This window comes from Camelina sativa, chromosome 9, assembly GCF_000633955.1.
Source record: "Camelina sativa cultivar DH55 chromosome 9, Cs, whole genome shotgun sequence".
NCBI lineage: Eukaryota > Viridiplantae > Streptophyta > Magnoliopsida > Brassicales > Brassicaceae > Camelina > Camelina sativa.
In genome coordinates this window covers 7,096,305-7,110,779 of record NC_025693.1, presented here as the reverse complement: position 1 = coordinate 7,110,779, position 14,475 = coordinate 7,096,305, and the positions used below count along the sequence as shown (strand labels likewise).

Genomic DNA, 14,475 nt, shown 5'->3' with positions numbered 1-14,475 from the left:
ATGTTGGTGTGGAAAGCTTATTATAGTGGCGTGTTCTCCATCAAGCCATGAATCCAAAGTATCTGAAATAGCTTCATCGGGAGTTGATCTAGAGGAGTTATGTTCGTTGCTTCCTGGACAAGTAATTCGTTGAAACTGTGAAATCTGGCCAAGTGTGAACCCTAGAAACTGTTCCGAGATGGTTCTTTCTAGGCGGCGTTTGGGGGTTCAAAACTTTTCTGATCGAGACGAAATTTGGTAGAGAGACTCGTGATGGTACGGGCTACATATCCAACGGTGGCACTTCGATTTCAACGGTTAGTTTATGAATAATTTGAGTGTTTATATAAGCTTTTGTATGGATTGAATTGTGTTTAGTTGTGTTGTTGGTTGAACCAACAAGCTCGGTTTGAGCTAGAACCTCTTTAAGCTTATGGAGCCAGGTCGTGGTGGTTGTAGAACTGAGTTAGAGCTCAGGAATGTCGGCTTAAAGCTAAGACGGTGAATCGATGGATTAGTCGGAGAAATGTTTCCGTGGCTGGACGGAATGAAGTATTCCAACCCACCTGAAATGACCGACCTTTTTTTTTAAATAATAAATAATAAATAATAATATAATATAATAACTAAACTACAACTAGTGGTCCCATACCCACTAGCCACCTAACCACAATCACAACCAACAGCGGAATAACCAATATCAAACAATATCCAAATAATAATCCAATAATAACCAACCAGGACTCTGCATCGACCGATACCAACATGCATCGACCAACACCAGATGGAGGTTGCGTCGACCGACGCAAGATCTGCGTCGACCGATGCAAGGTTAACTTGCATCGACCGATGCAAGATATGCATCGACCGACGCAAGATATGCATCGACCGACGCATGCTCGACATAACACGAAAACCTTAGAGTTTACGCGCCGTCCTCGCATCTGCATCGACCGATGCAATGCCGAGCATCGTTTCCCTCCGAAGCTTCTCGCCGGATCTTCGTTCCTGCAACCACGAAACTCGATCCCAAGCCACAAGAAAGCTTCCAAACGTCCCAAATAACAATCTAACCAGCCTAACAACACATAACAAGCAAATCAGAGAGATCTCTAGCTTAGATAAGCCATGGTCATGCACTTACCTTTGCCACAGAAGAATTTGAACCTCAAACAACCAAGAACACGCTCCTAGGAAGCTCCTACAACGTCCTAAGCCTCAGATCTCTACAGAAACGCCTCCAAACTCCAAGAAATCACCAAGAACTCTCAATAACTTTTTCTCTCCTTTCGTTTCTCTCAAAAACAGCTTCCCACGACTAATGAGACAAAAACGACTTAAGGGTTTCCTTTACCCAAAACGCAGCATTTGACTTAAGTCAAAATGCAGAGACTCAACCTTTCATCGACCGACGCAAGATATGTGTCGACCGACGCAACTCCCAAACCGGGATTTTGGTTCGGGGATGTTACACCACCTTTCTTGTTACTCGGTCGCTAGGGATGGTTGGTTGTGCGACTCAGTAACTAGATGAGGTGGTGTTTGGGATACATGTTTAAGTGGCTGGTTTTGGTGGATCATGAAGTGGCCAGTTGGAGGAGTAATCAGAGTCTATAAATGTAAAATGCTTATGGAGCTGAAGTACATTTGTATAATTACTGTTAGTAGTTGCAGATTATGAGATAGTTTGCTCTAGATAGTATTTGTGGAACTTTTATCAGAAGCAGTTGACGCCGGTTGTCTTGTCGGAATTATGGGGTTCCGGTGAATTTGTTTCCCGTGTGTCCGGTGTAAGGATTGAGAATCCGGGTGCGGTCGTTTCAGTTTGGTATCAGAGCGTATACGGTCCTAGGACATGTTTTTGAATGGAAATAGACTTGTCTATGTCGTGGAGACGCAGTAAGTGCTAAGGAGAAGCACAAGCGTGTTGTTGAGGTGAATTATCCATGAGTGATCAAGTAGGATAATATTTTATGGAGTAATCCAAGGATGGAGTTCCAAGGAGATAAGTTGGAGACTTACTTTGTCGGGCGATTTAATGCGAATGAGAATATTTTTGGAAAGTGATGTTATGAAGCTTCTAGATGGATATCTAGTATTTTCAAGTAAATGGTGTGTACATATTGGTTGTAATGGGGGTGGCAATGGAATGCCAGGATGAGAGTTGATTTGTGGTGAAATTTTGTGAATGTTTAGATGGAGATCTAACATTTTGACTAATGAGTTTTGAAGTTCGAGGAACTTGCATTATTGGCAAAGATATGGAGAGAATGTTTAGTCAAAACAAAAACATTATAGAGTCAGAATGGACAAGTGAGTCAGGATAAAGAAACCGTAAACTCAATAGAGTATTGACGGAAAAATCTAGATGTTGGCCTAGTGATTCTAGAATCTAATGAGGACAAGTTGTTCTGAAATCTGAGACTGAGAATTTTACTGTGAAATGGTAAGGCAAATGAGTTGTTAGAAAGTGATGTGGGGGAGACTTCACAGGAGATGTGTGGACGTAGATGTATAGTTTTAATTTTGATCTTACATTGTTGGATCATGTGGAACAAAGTAGCCAGATTAAGTAATTCATATATGGACTAGGGGACTAGTCAGAGAATGTGAATAGTTTAATTGGAACAAGTAGTATAAGTATGGTTGGAGAGTTGAGATCAAAGAGAGCAGGAGATTGGGAGTGAGGTGTTCTCGCCAAAGAATTGTTTGATGATCAAGAGACTTCTCGGAAGTACTTATGACTATGATGACTAGTCAACATGTTTGGGGGTCGGGTACTGCCAAGGTTTTCTGGAAGTTGGAAAAACTGCTCATAATCTTAGATAATCATGCTTCACGGGAATACATCGATGGGAACTAGGAGAGCTTGCAGTGATATTTATGTTGTGTCGGCTACAGGAACCTAGAGAGTTCGTTGAGTTGTGGTTATTGTCTGCGCGAACTTGGGGAATTCCCCAAACACACGTTTGTGGTAGACGGTTGGTATGTTTTGAGTGCAAGTATGACATAGTGATTGATAACTCTCTAATTTACATGTTTTTAGCATCCTTTTTGTCCATATTTTGCATTGTTTATACCCTTACCTTAGCATTTTTAGGTCATTAACTGTAGGAATTCACATTTAGGCAATTTAGGGTGTTGCATTCTTGCATTTGCATACTTTGGATGATAACAGGTGCTTTAGAGCCTAAAAGGGGAGAAACAAGGACAAATCCGAGCATGTACCCGAAGGAGCCATCAAGCTGGAAGAACAGTCCGAACCCCAACACGATCGAAGAGGATCCGAGAGCAGGAAGAACAACCCGAAGATCTACCTGAGGAGTAACCCGACCTCATCTTCGTGCACCCCAGCGAGTAGACCCTCGGGCAGGACTGGGAAGCTAGGTCAAAGGGGTTTCCATATATAAACCCCCCCCCCTCTTCTTCCTCGCAAACGAGCACACCGCAGACACTCAGACCAGAGAGCGAGAGCTTCTGAGAGAGATCTAGAGCGACTCAAACTTCTTTTCACTTTTGTTAGGATTTATTTTATCTCATTTTGTTATTTCTTTAGATTTCTACCTTGTGCTCTTTATCTTCTACTATATCTTTTAATACAATGCAATTTTCGTTCATCTTTGTTTCTATGTCTTTTGCAATGATTTCCGAGTAGTGTAGTAAAGTTTCTAGGGATGGGATAGATGATTTTGTGTTCTTGATCGGTTAGGATGTCTTAGTTTTATTGTATATGTTTTATAAATTCCCTTCTAGATTGGTGTTCTTAATGCTGTCAACAAACCGAGAGGGTGAGATTAGATCTAGGGTGTTTTACCACCGAGAGGTGTAGATGAAATGCTTGAATCAACCAATGCTATAGATTTACTCACTTAGCCTAAGAGATTAGATGAGTAAGGGGTTTATTGACAATAATGAATCGGTTCTTATTGCCTGCTTGGTCATGTTTCTCCAATGAGAGTTGGGTAGGGGAGTGATCAAGGTTGATTGTTTCTTGGTGGCGGTCCTTGTTAGGACAATTGTTTGGCCTGTGTGGCGGTCCTGTTTAGGACATTTGTTTGGCCTTGGTGGCAGTCCTTGTTAGGACAATTGTTTTGCCTGTGTGGCGGTCCTATTTAGGACATTTGTTTGGCCTTGGTGGTGGTCTATTTAGACATTGTCAGTCTTTGTGGCGGTCCTGTTTAGGACATTTATTGGCTCTAGTGGCAGTCCTTGTGGCGATTGTTGGCAGTAGGATATTGCGATGTTCTTGCACGAGCCATGTTTGGCCGTAGGAAATTGCGATATTCCTGCACGAGCCATAGAGATAGTTCTGGTCAGCTTGATACTCGGACGAGCTTAGTATTATAACTCTAGAGATATGAGATCTCGAACAACTCATGAAGGGACGGTTAGGTTCCTGAGTACCATTTAGCTTAAAGAACTTTGTGATCTGAGAGCTTAAATGGTATATCGACTTTGGGTGACGATCCGAAGGCACGCTGTAGAATGGCAACCCGAGAGCAAGATGAGACTTCCTGGATACCGTAGCTTGAAGGCTTAGGCCTGACGGCAAGTCAGTAAGACTCAAAGGCTGAGACCTTAGAGCGGGGGAGATGCATGAGTTGAGAGTCATTAATACTATTTGAGACGCGCGTTATTGGCCGGATAGAGCCCTCATAGTTTAGTCAGAGGATGTGAAAGCCATAGAGTTGGATGCATGGGAGATCCTTGACTGATGGTTGGTATTGCTAAATTCGAGGAGTTGGTAAGCTTGTCAGGGAAAGCGAGTCAAGAGGCTTAAATTAGCGGCTCACAAGGCGTTCGACGCAGTGAATTGGAATATGCGGACTTATGGTACTTGTCTGTTTTATTATGATCGTGTGGATGATTCATTGTGAACAATTGTTAAGTGGGAAGCTACTTTGTCTAGCTATCTAGATGAAGTTTCTTTATTAAAAAAAAAAAAAACAAGTTTCCAATATGCCTCGTGTTTTGGTTGTGTGGTTTGGTCCGTGTTCTAGCTGGGATGAGTGTGTTGTCGGAGTACCACGGTCGAGTAGGCCTGGAGTTCTTATACAAATCAGGACGAGTTCTAAGGGTGAAGCCGAGGTGCTATCGGTGGTAGCCGGTAAGTTAGTCAGTATGGAGGTTGTCGGTGGGACAGCAGGTTTTACTCAGGCCCGAGATGATCTGTTTGCGGATTTGCTAACAAGGCAATTAGTGAGGATTGTTAACTTGTGGTCATGGATGGGATGACATTACAGAGTAGGAATATGGGTGGACATGTATGACTTTGCAATGTTGTACTCGGATCACGGGAGATAGATTTGGGTCAGGAGATGCTTATTGACGTTAAGACTTGTTTGCTCTAAGGACATGTGGTCCTGAACAACTCGTGAGGAGATGATTAGTTCTCCTAAGGGGACTTGTTCTCATAGATATTGATAGCTCGAGGGGCTGTGGCCCTGAGAGTGGCAGAGGAGATGGTGGTTCTCCTATGGAGATGAATAGTTCTCCTGAGGGGATAAATAGTTCCCTGGATATCGAGATCTCGAGGATTGCGGTCTGAGAGTGAGACGGTATGACTCGAAGACGGTGGTCTGAGAGTTAGAGCGGTATACCTCGAAGGTGTTGACCTTAGAGTAGATGAGTTGGGAGCAAATATTGTCTATGACGTGAATATAAGCATAGTGACTAAATGTAGATCTTGAAGGTTGATGGTGGTTCAATCTCAAGACTTGTGTGTGGACCCGTTTGGTCAGGTTGTGGTGTGAACCATTGCGACGGTCGAAATGTATTGTAATTGGAAGTGCGATGTTGTCAGATTCGAGGACGAATATTTTGTTAGAGGGGGAGAATTGTAACGTTCATATCCCAAAAATTAATATATAAATTATTTGAGTTTATGTCGGGAACTAAAGTTGAATCAGTTTAGTCTGGTTGGTTTAGGAGGAGTTTTTAATTAAACCAAGCTCAATTATATATGTGATCATATGGTTTAATTGAGTGTTGTTTATTAAACCGAAACTAAACCAGCCTAAACCAAAAACCCTAATTTACTCTTTTAATAAAAAATGGAGCGACGAGCTTGGGGCCGGGACGGACGATGAGAGTATACCCTAGTGGATGTCGAAAGAGAGAGATGCAGGTTGAGAGAGTGAGATGTGGTCAACGTGTTGTTGTGATTCCGTGTAGGGTTGTGGTGAAGATAGAGATGAAAGGGGAGAGGGGTCATGAGAGGAGTACGGGTTGAGGTGGTGTTTATTAGGGATACAATATCCCACATTGGAAGTTGAGTAGGATCTTAAGTAGTATATATAAGATATGGGCCTCTCCACTCATTGCCAATTGATTTTGAGTTGGAAGCCCAATATCTAACATGGTATCAGAGCCCGGTCTGCACATACTCAACCCAATCCATAATCGGCCCGGCCCAATAGTTGGTCCGCCGATTCATGCCCGAACATATCGAGATTGATGCTTAAAGAAACCATCATCTCGAGGGGGCGTATTAGGGATACAATATCCCACATTGGAAGTTGAGTAGGATCTTAAGTAGTATATATAAGATATGGGCCTCTCCACTCATTGCCAATTGGTTTTGAGTTGGAAGCCCAATATCTAACAGTGTTGGCGTGAGAGGAAAAAGGGGAACGTAAGATCTAAAAGGGTTTGGGGGAGATGGTTTTGGAAGTATATGTAGAATTGTGAGTTTGATATGAATGAGGACTTTGATTCGTAAGGAGATCAAACCGACATTTAGGTAGTGTGATGTGTTCTCATTCCCGTGACGTATTCCAAACCGTGAGAAGAGGGCTGAGTTTCGGTGGTGGTGTGAGAGGGAAAAGTGATAGCGGTGGTAAAAGTTGTGTAAGGAAGTGAGATAAGTGGTTTAACTGTTTGAGTAAAACGGAGAGAAGGACAGAAGCACGAGGACGTGAAGGAGAGGATAACTTTGGAGTCATGACGGAGATGAGAGAGAGAGATGCGGCGGAGGTGGGGAAGCCTCTTGTGGTTTGAGCAGCAAGCTCTTCTACCATGTGTTGAGCTTCGTTCAATTGTTCTTGCAAAGCCACAAAGGTAGAAGAGTCACGTGCTTGCATCTGCTTTCCATTGACAAGCCAGTCCTTGAGGTTTCCAACTCCATAAGGTGTTCCTCTTGGAATCCTTCTCAGTGGACTACAAAATAAGAGAAATTAAAGATTAGAGCATGAAAAATTAAACTCCAAGACTATAAATGTGTATTGGTTAAAATAAAACGTAACCTGAAGAATAATTGTTGTATTTTCTTTTGTTGTGAGCTCCCGTGGCCGAGAAGAACCATCGGACACAGCAGAAGGATCTGCCTCGAGCTGAGACAACCTCTCTTGCACATCCTTCTCATATGTTTGTGCAATCTTCTCTGCCTTTTGATCAACCTATGTACCATCAGGCTTTGTATGTGCCTTGATAAAAACCTCACCAATACGGACTTCTCATCCCAATTCCTCTTCCTGCAATATTAGCAAATAAACAAGGATTAATTAAAAAGAAAAAAAATAACAGCTATGTAAGAATTGAAAGTGGCAAGGTGTAACAAGAATAACTCACCATTTCGTCTTGGATCTGTTGATACGGCTTTGGCCCTGAGAGGTGGATGTGAGGACCTAGGCCGTTAAGGTCATACATACGGGCATCATAATAGGTTTTACTCCTTTGTTGTGCTTCTTCAGTCCATTTCAGTGTCCCAGTAATCCGTCATTGTTTTCCAGAGAGTGTTTCCAATCCATTTTGGTTGAACTCGACTAGTCCTCACAGTGCTAACCATGTCTTTTATCCGCTTTTGACAGATTTTCTCAAAATAAGCTTGAATAGTCCTTGTTATCGTCCACATCAACACTGCTTTTAGATTAAAGTTTTGATTCAAGGACACATCTTATGCATCGACTCCAGTAGACCACAACTCTCTTAACTCCTCAATCAGATGTTGTAGGAATATATCAAGATCGCGGATGATTTGACCCAAATTCAGAATTGTAAGAAAGAAGTACTATGTTTTCATGCACATACCAAGGGGTAAATTATATGGAGTCAAGATCACATGCCACAACGAATGATAACGAGACATGCCAAATGGATTGAACCTATCAGTACATAATCCAAGATAGACGTTACGGGGTTCTTCAGCAAACCGAGGATTAAGCTCTTGGAAATATTTCCACTCCGCCCCATCAGAAGGATGACTCATTTCTCCCTCCTTTGATTGGTGCTCGGCATATCATCTCATTTCCGCTGCAGTCTTTCTTCTCTGATACATTCTCTTCAATCTGTCAGCAATAGGTAGATACAACATACGACTATATGGTACTTTTGTTCTCCGTCGGTCCTCCTTAGGCTTCCATCTTGGTGAATCACAAAACAGACATTTCTCTTCCTTTTCATCTTCTCTCCAGAAAATCATACAATTGTTAATACAAACATCAATTGTATAATATGGGAGACCTAAATTGCGCATCAGTTTTTCTGTCTCAAAATGTGAACCGGTAGATTGGTTTCCTTCTGGTAAATAATCCGTCAATATTTCGCAAACCAAATTCACTAACTTTTCACTCATTTTATACTTTGCCTTATTTTCCATGATTCGAGCAGCTAATGACAATTGCGAGTGACCTTCACGACAACCACCATATAAAGGATTTTTTGCACTATCTAACAAATCGTAAATTTTCCTTGAATGGTTTTGTATTGGTTCTTCCACATTCTCATAACTACCATAATGATGATAGTTATCATCAAACCCCACATTATAACGAAATGCATTATTCACCATATCCACATATGGATCTTCTACTACATTACCCACTTTTTCATGACTCCCAACATATGTCCTTTAAATGTAACTAGTTCCTATATCCAAATTGATTTCTTCTACGTGATTATACCAAACATAATAATCTGGCATAAATCCATTACTAAACAGATGACTTATAACTCTTTTACCCAACAGACATCTATTGTTCTTGCATACACTACAAGGACAATAAAACTTACCGCCATTGCTCTGTGTTGTAGGTTGGCAATTTGCAAACGACAAGAATTGGTCAACTCCTACTTCAAATTTAGATGAAAAATTTCTCGTCACTTCATCGAACTTCTTGTACATCCACTTATGGTAATTTCAGCCATTAGCACCGTAATTGTAATATCCCGCCATTATATATAAGAATATAATATATATATTGTTTGGAGAAAATATAAGACTACATAATAAAAGAGAAAATATAATACTATATAATGAAAGCCAAACTCTTTTTTTAAAATTAGATTTTTTTTTTCACACTTGGATTTTTTTTTGAAGGATTTGGTGTGTTAACTCGGAATGAAGAAAACAAAGGCGTGAATTTTGTTTTTATAGACCAAACCCAGGTGACTCAAAAGCGACTAATATAAAAAAGTTGGTACGCCAACCCCCAAACAAAAAACACGTTTTTTAACTGCAATTTATGACTATTTGGCGGTTATTTTACGACTTTGTAACGACCCGCCGAAAGTGTCGCAAAGTAGTCACCAAAATAACGGCTATTTACTCGAGTCGTCAGCGTAGTCGTTAACATAGCGACTAAGATACGATTATTGTTTTTCAACAACAAAATAGTCGTTAACGAGTCGTCAACATACAACTACTTTACCGACTACATCAACTGGTCGCTATTTAGTGACTAAATAGCGACTACAAAGAGTCAGTCGCAAAATCATTACCTTGTAGTCGCAAGATGGTCGTTAAAGATGGCGACTAATTAAGTAATTGCTAAGTGTAATCGCTATCAAGCTGTTTTCTTGTAGTGAATCCTCTTGAATAGTCGGATGAGATGTACAATGGGCTATAATGTTATCGATCATTCATTCTAGTGGGACTATATCAATCAAACATTTCAGTGTATCGTATCATGTTATAATGACAATTTGTTGGTTCATAATAAATTTGGGTTGATGTGATTAGTAAAAAGTTGTTTTATCTGTAAAGCAAAATGTTTTGGTCATTCAATTTGTGAATTGATGCATGTGAAAAAGACACAACAGCAAACATTATTTCACGAAGTATAAAATACATAGGGGATAGAATACATATCAACCAATCCTCTCGGATAGTCGGATGGTCAACGTTGCAAACTAAAATTAAAAGGTACAATGGGCTGTAAACCCTAATCACCCAATTATTTAAACATATAACATATGGGTTTTGAACAACAAACATCGTTTAAAGTTTAAACGGATTAATGTTTTCCAGACCGGTTGATCTTTTGCAGAACATGAAGTCTCGCCTCTGCGATCAATTTGCTATGTTCTTGCACAGTTTCACCAACCTCCTTGATTTTCTCTGTTAATTTATCTACTTTTCCCTTGATTACTTTTAGGACAAGCTTCGTGTCCTCCTCATCGTCTTCATTCTCAATAGCATTGTCTACAAGTTCCAACATAGTGTGGATACGGTCTTCTAGCCCGGTGACTAGAGTAGATACGGTCTCTGTCGCTTCTTCGTTGGTTTTTATACCCTTCTCCACCGATTTTTCTATATCAACTAGTTCATTCAGACCGTCCAACTGTTTCTTCAGATCAGCCTTCTTTCTTTCCAAGGTAGTGTAGACGCCAGCCCATCCCGACTTCCTTCATAAGGGATTCTTGCTGCTCTTTGATCAACTTGAACTGAGTCGTGAGCACTTGGCCATCAAAGGGATCTCCCATGGCTTTAAACTTCTTTAGATCCTTCAAGGTTTTCTCATACTTCTTCTTTTTTCCACCAACATCCTTTTCTGCCGACTCTTTCTCAAAATCTGCCACGGCCTGTCGAATGAGAAGTTGGCCCATTTCTGCGTCCTCGACGCAATTCTCTATAGTATTGAAAATCTTTAAAGTCTTCTTGGTACTTTCAAAATAGGCCTCGACCAAATCCCTTAGAGCTTTGCTCTCCCAAACATCATGGTCGCCTTCAGTAATGAACTTTGCACACCTTCGGTAACTTCAAACATGTGCTGGGAGACCTCCTTGTGTACTTCGTATGGGGACACCGAATCAGTCTTGGATTGAGGCTTGGCTCTAACGGGGATTGATTCTATGGTTTTCATGGTTTTCAGCTGAAGCGAAGTATCATAGGATTTGAGGTGTGTGTGTTCTTCACAAGCGGATTTGTAGGCACTCAGGTGTTCTGAGCAGTTCGACATCAAATCTTCGGATAATGCCATCGTTGATATTACTGAACAGGAAAAAAAGGTAGAGCAATTTAGCATGTGCTTCCCATCAAAGACTTTTTGAAACTTTTTTTTTTTTTTTTGATTAGTCACGTATATAGGAGTGAGTGGGTTCAGTTGAACACCATAAACTTTCATATTTTAAATATTGTTTTTAATACAAATTAACTAATTAATCACAGTTATGTAATCTAGATATACATTTTTTGAGACATTTTTAAAATAAATTCTAAAGTTAGCACTTATTTACAGGTATGCCAGTGGCATTAAATAATTAATTTAATAAACAAATTAATTTTATTTATATTTGATTATTTTTTATAGAAATTAAGTATTTTAAAAGGTAACAAACATAATTGTAAATGTATACATATTTTATTTCCTTATTTTATAAGGAAGTGAGTGAAGAGGTATTGTTCTTTAAAATTTTAAAAAACTGATTTGATAAAAAGTGACTTTTAGCCTCACATACTATATTTTACTTTCACGGATTCCGTATAATGAGTTTTTTGCGGATTAAAAATATTTGAACATGTTGCGTGATCCGCCTAGCATGATGGATTTTGACTATAGAACCAATACTAAAACTATTAGTTTATTTCATATACTATAGATTTGTAGTCATAGTTTGGAAAATTAACTTATAAATTATTTAGTATATGAATTACAAAATATTACACATACTACAACACATTCTTAATATTCCAAAAAAAAATTGTATACGCATAAAAATATACACTAACATACCATATAATCATATATATATATATATACCTATGTTTAATTATTAGAAAACAAAACTAAGTGTTTTAAAATTTTATATTCTATCTAATAACAAATTTAATGTAATTAGGTTATAAACTATATAAAACGTAAGAAGAAGAAAAAATATTCTAAACAAAATAATAAATTAATTAGATAAAATTTAGTTAATTAGAAATTTGAAAACTAAATAAATTAAAAAAATTTCTTTAAAATATATTAATTTATAATTTAGTCTCGCGGTGTACCGCGGGTGAAAACTAGTATAAATACTAAGCACAGAAAAAGATACTGTTGTAAAAATCTCATGAAGAAAAATAAATTATTATAAAAAATAGAAATACGAACAACACAGAAAAAAATGAAAATGTTTATTTATATAGTTTTATGTGTAAAATAAATCGGTTAAATTTATTGTATTATAAATATGAAAAATATATAAAATAAATATGAGCAAAATCTAATGATACAAAAAAGCTAGGTTGTTAAAAGAGAAAATGAGCTAGTTGAAGAAAGACAAAAATTACCAGAAATTGGATCAGAATACTGGAGGATATTGATCTCAACTTTCTTTGACCAAAATATTTTAGGTTTGAAGTTTGAATGATTTTTTAGGTTAAGTGATCTACAAGTATTTATAGGAGAAAACATGCAGGAGGAACCCGTGTGTTTGGTTTAGTTACAACTAAAAGTCTCAACAAAAGTCTATACATCTCCAAAATCAATAGTCCCTCAGTAAATGTCTACACCTATATGAGTGATGTCTACACCTGTATGGAGTAATGTCTTCACCTATATGAGTGATGTCTACACCTGTTTGGAGTAATGTCTTCACCTGTATGAGCAAAATTATTGAACTTTTGATAAAATTTGCTTAGAAGATAAATTATCGGGCCAACATGTTTAAAACTTTTTTTTTTTAACCATTGTTTTAAACAATTTTTTCTAAAATACAATATTATTAATTTCTTCTTTTTCTTTATTTCTATACTAGGTGCTTTCCTACGCAACGCGTGGGTTGTGGTGTAGTTAGCACTTTCTTATTATTTTAGTCTTTTTTGTTTTCTCTTTTGTATTATTTCGTTTTAATTAAGTCATATATGGGCTTCGCAGTCACTTGTATTTATACACTATATGTTTATACTATTTCGTTTAGATGTGTGCAATTGTGACGTTTATTTTTTATGAATTATGAGGATGTTGTTTCTTGCTTTTGAAGATCCAATTTTATCATTGACTGGTATTGTTCCTAATATATTTATTGTATTTTAGATTTCTAATTAACTGCTTATGTAAATCTGAAACGACCGACCTTTTTTTTTTTATATAAAAATAAATAATAATTAATAATAATATAATAAATAAACTACAACTAGTGGTCCCATACCCACTAGCCACCTAACCACAATCTCAACCAACAGCGGAACAACAATACCAACATCCAATAAATAATAATCCAATAAATATAAATAACCCATATCCATAACATCAACAACATCCAATATCCAAATAACAGAAATCATAGAACCAGCAACCTAGCAATGTTCTAACGACCCAACTCTAGCAACCTAGCAATGCCAGACAACATAAAACCGAGTCCCTAGAACATCCTCCTCTTCATTGCCTGGATTCCACGATCACACGTTGCCTTTACCTGCACCACAAACACATATTGCAATGCATGAGTATTTTATAAACACTCAGTAAGGCAATCTTCCCATCTACTGGGCTATACACACAAGCAATAGAGTATCAATAACCAACACACAACAATCAATAAACGACCATAACAAACCAGGACTTAGCATCGACCGACACCACACATGCATCGNACGTCGAGCACCGTGATTTCCCTGAAGCTTCTCGCCGGATCTTCGTTCCTACATCCACAAAACTCGATCCCAAGCCACAAGAAAGCTTCCTAACGTCCATAGCAGCGATCTAACAAGCCTAACATCACACAACAAGCAGATTAAAGAATCCTCTAGCTTAGATAAGCCATGGTCATGCACTTACCTTTGCCACAGAAGAACTAAGCCTCAAACAAACAAGAACAAGCCTCTAGGAAGCTCCTACAATGATCCCAGCTACAGATCTCTACAGGAACAGCCTCATAACTCCAGGAATCACCAAGAAAACTCAAAAACCTTTTCTCTCTTTTGTTTCCTCTCAAAAACGGCCAAACTCGCCGAATGAGACAAAAAGTCGACTTAAGGGTTTCCCTAACCCAAAATGCAGCGTTTTGACTCAAAACGCAGAGAATTGAACCAGCATCGACCGATGCTCCTACTGCATCGATCGATGCACATCCCAAACCGGGATTCCGGTTCACGGATGTTATAATTCTCCCCCACCAAACTGGATTTGTCCTCGAATCCAAAAACAACCATCAGCCAAGGACTCCCGTGCAACCGTCTCCACGGCCCGCACTCCTCCGACCGATCTACAAAAGGTCACCTCTAGGCGATAGACTCACGCTCCAGGCGTCATTTGCTCTCGACTTTTGGACTTTCCTTTACTCATAGGCCTA

At 38.9% G+C, this 14,475-nt stretch overlaps 2 pseudogenes; both read right to left on the bottom strand.

Annotated features, from left to right (window-relative positions):
* On the bottom strand, positions 6,344-6,452 carry LOC109126629 (annotated as a pseudogene).
* LOC109126529 lies at positions 9,997-12,541 on the bottom strand (annotated as a pseudogene).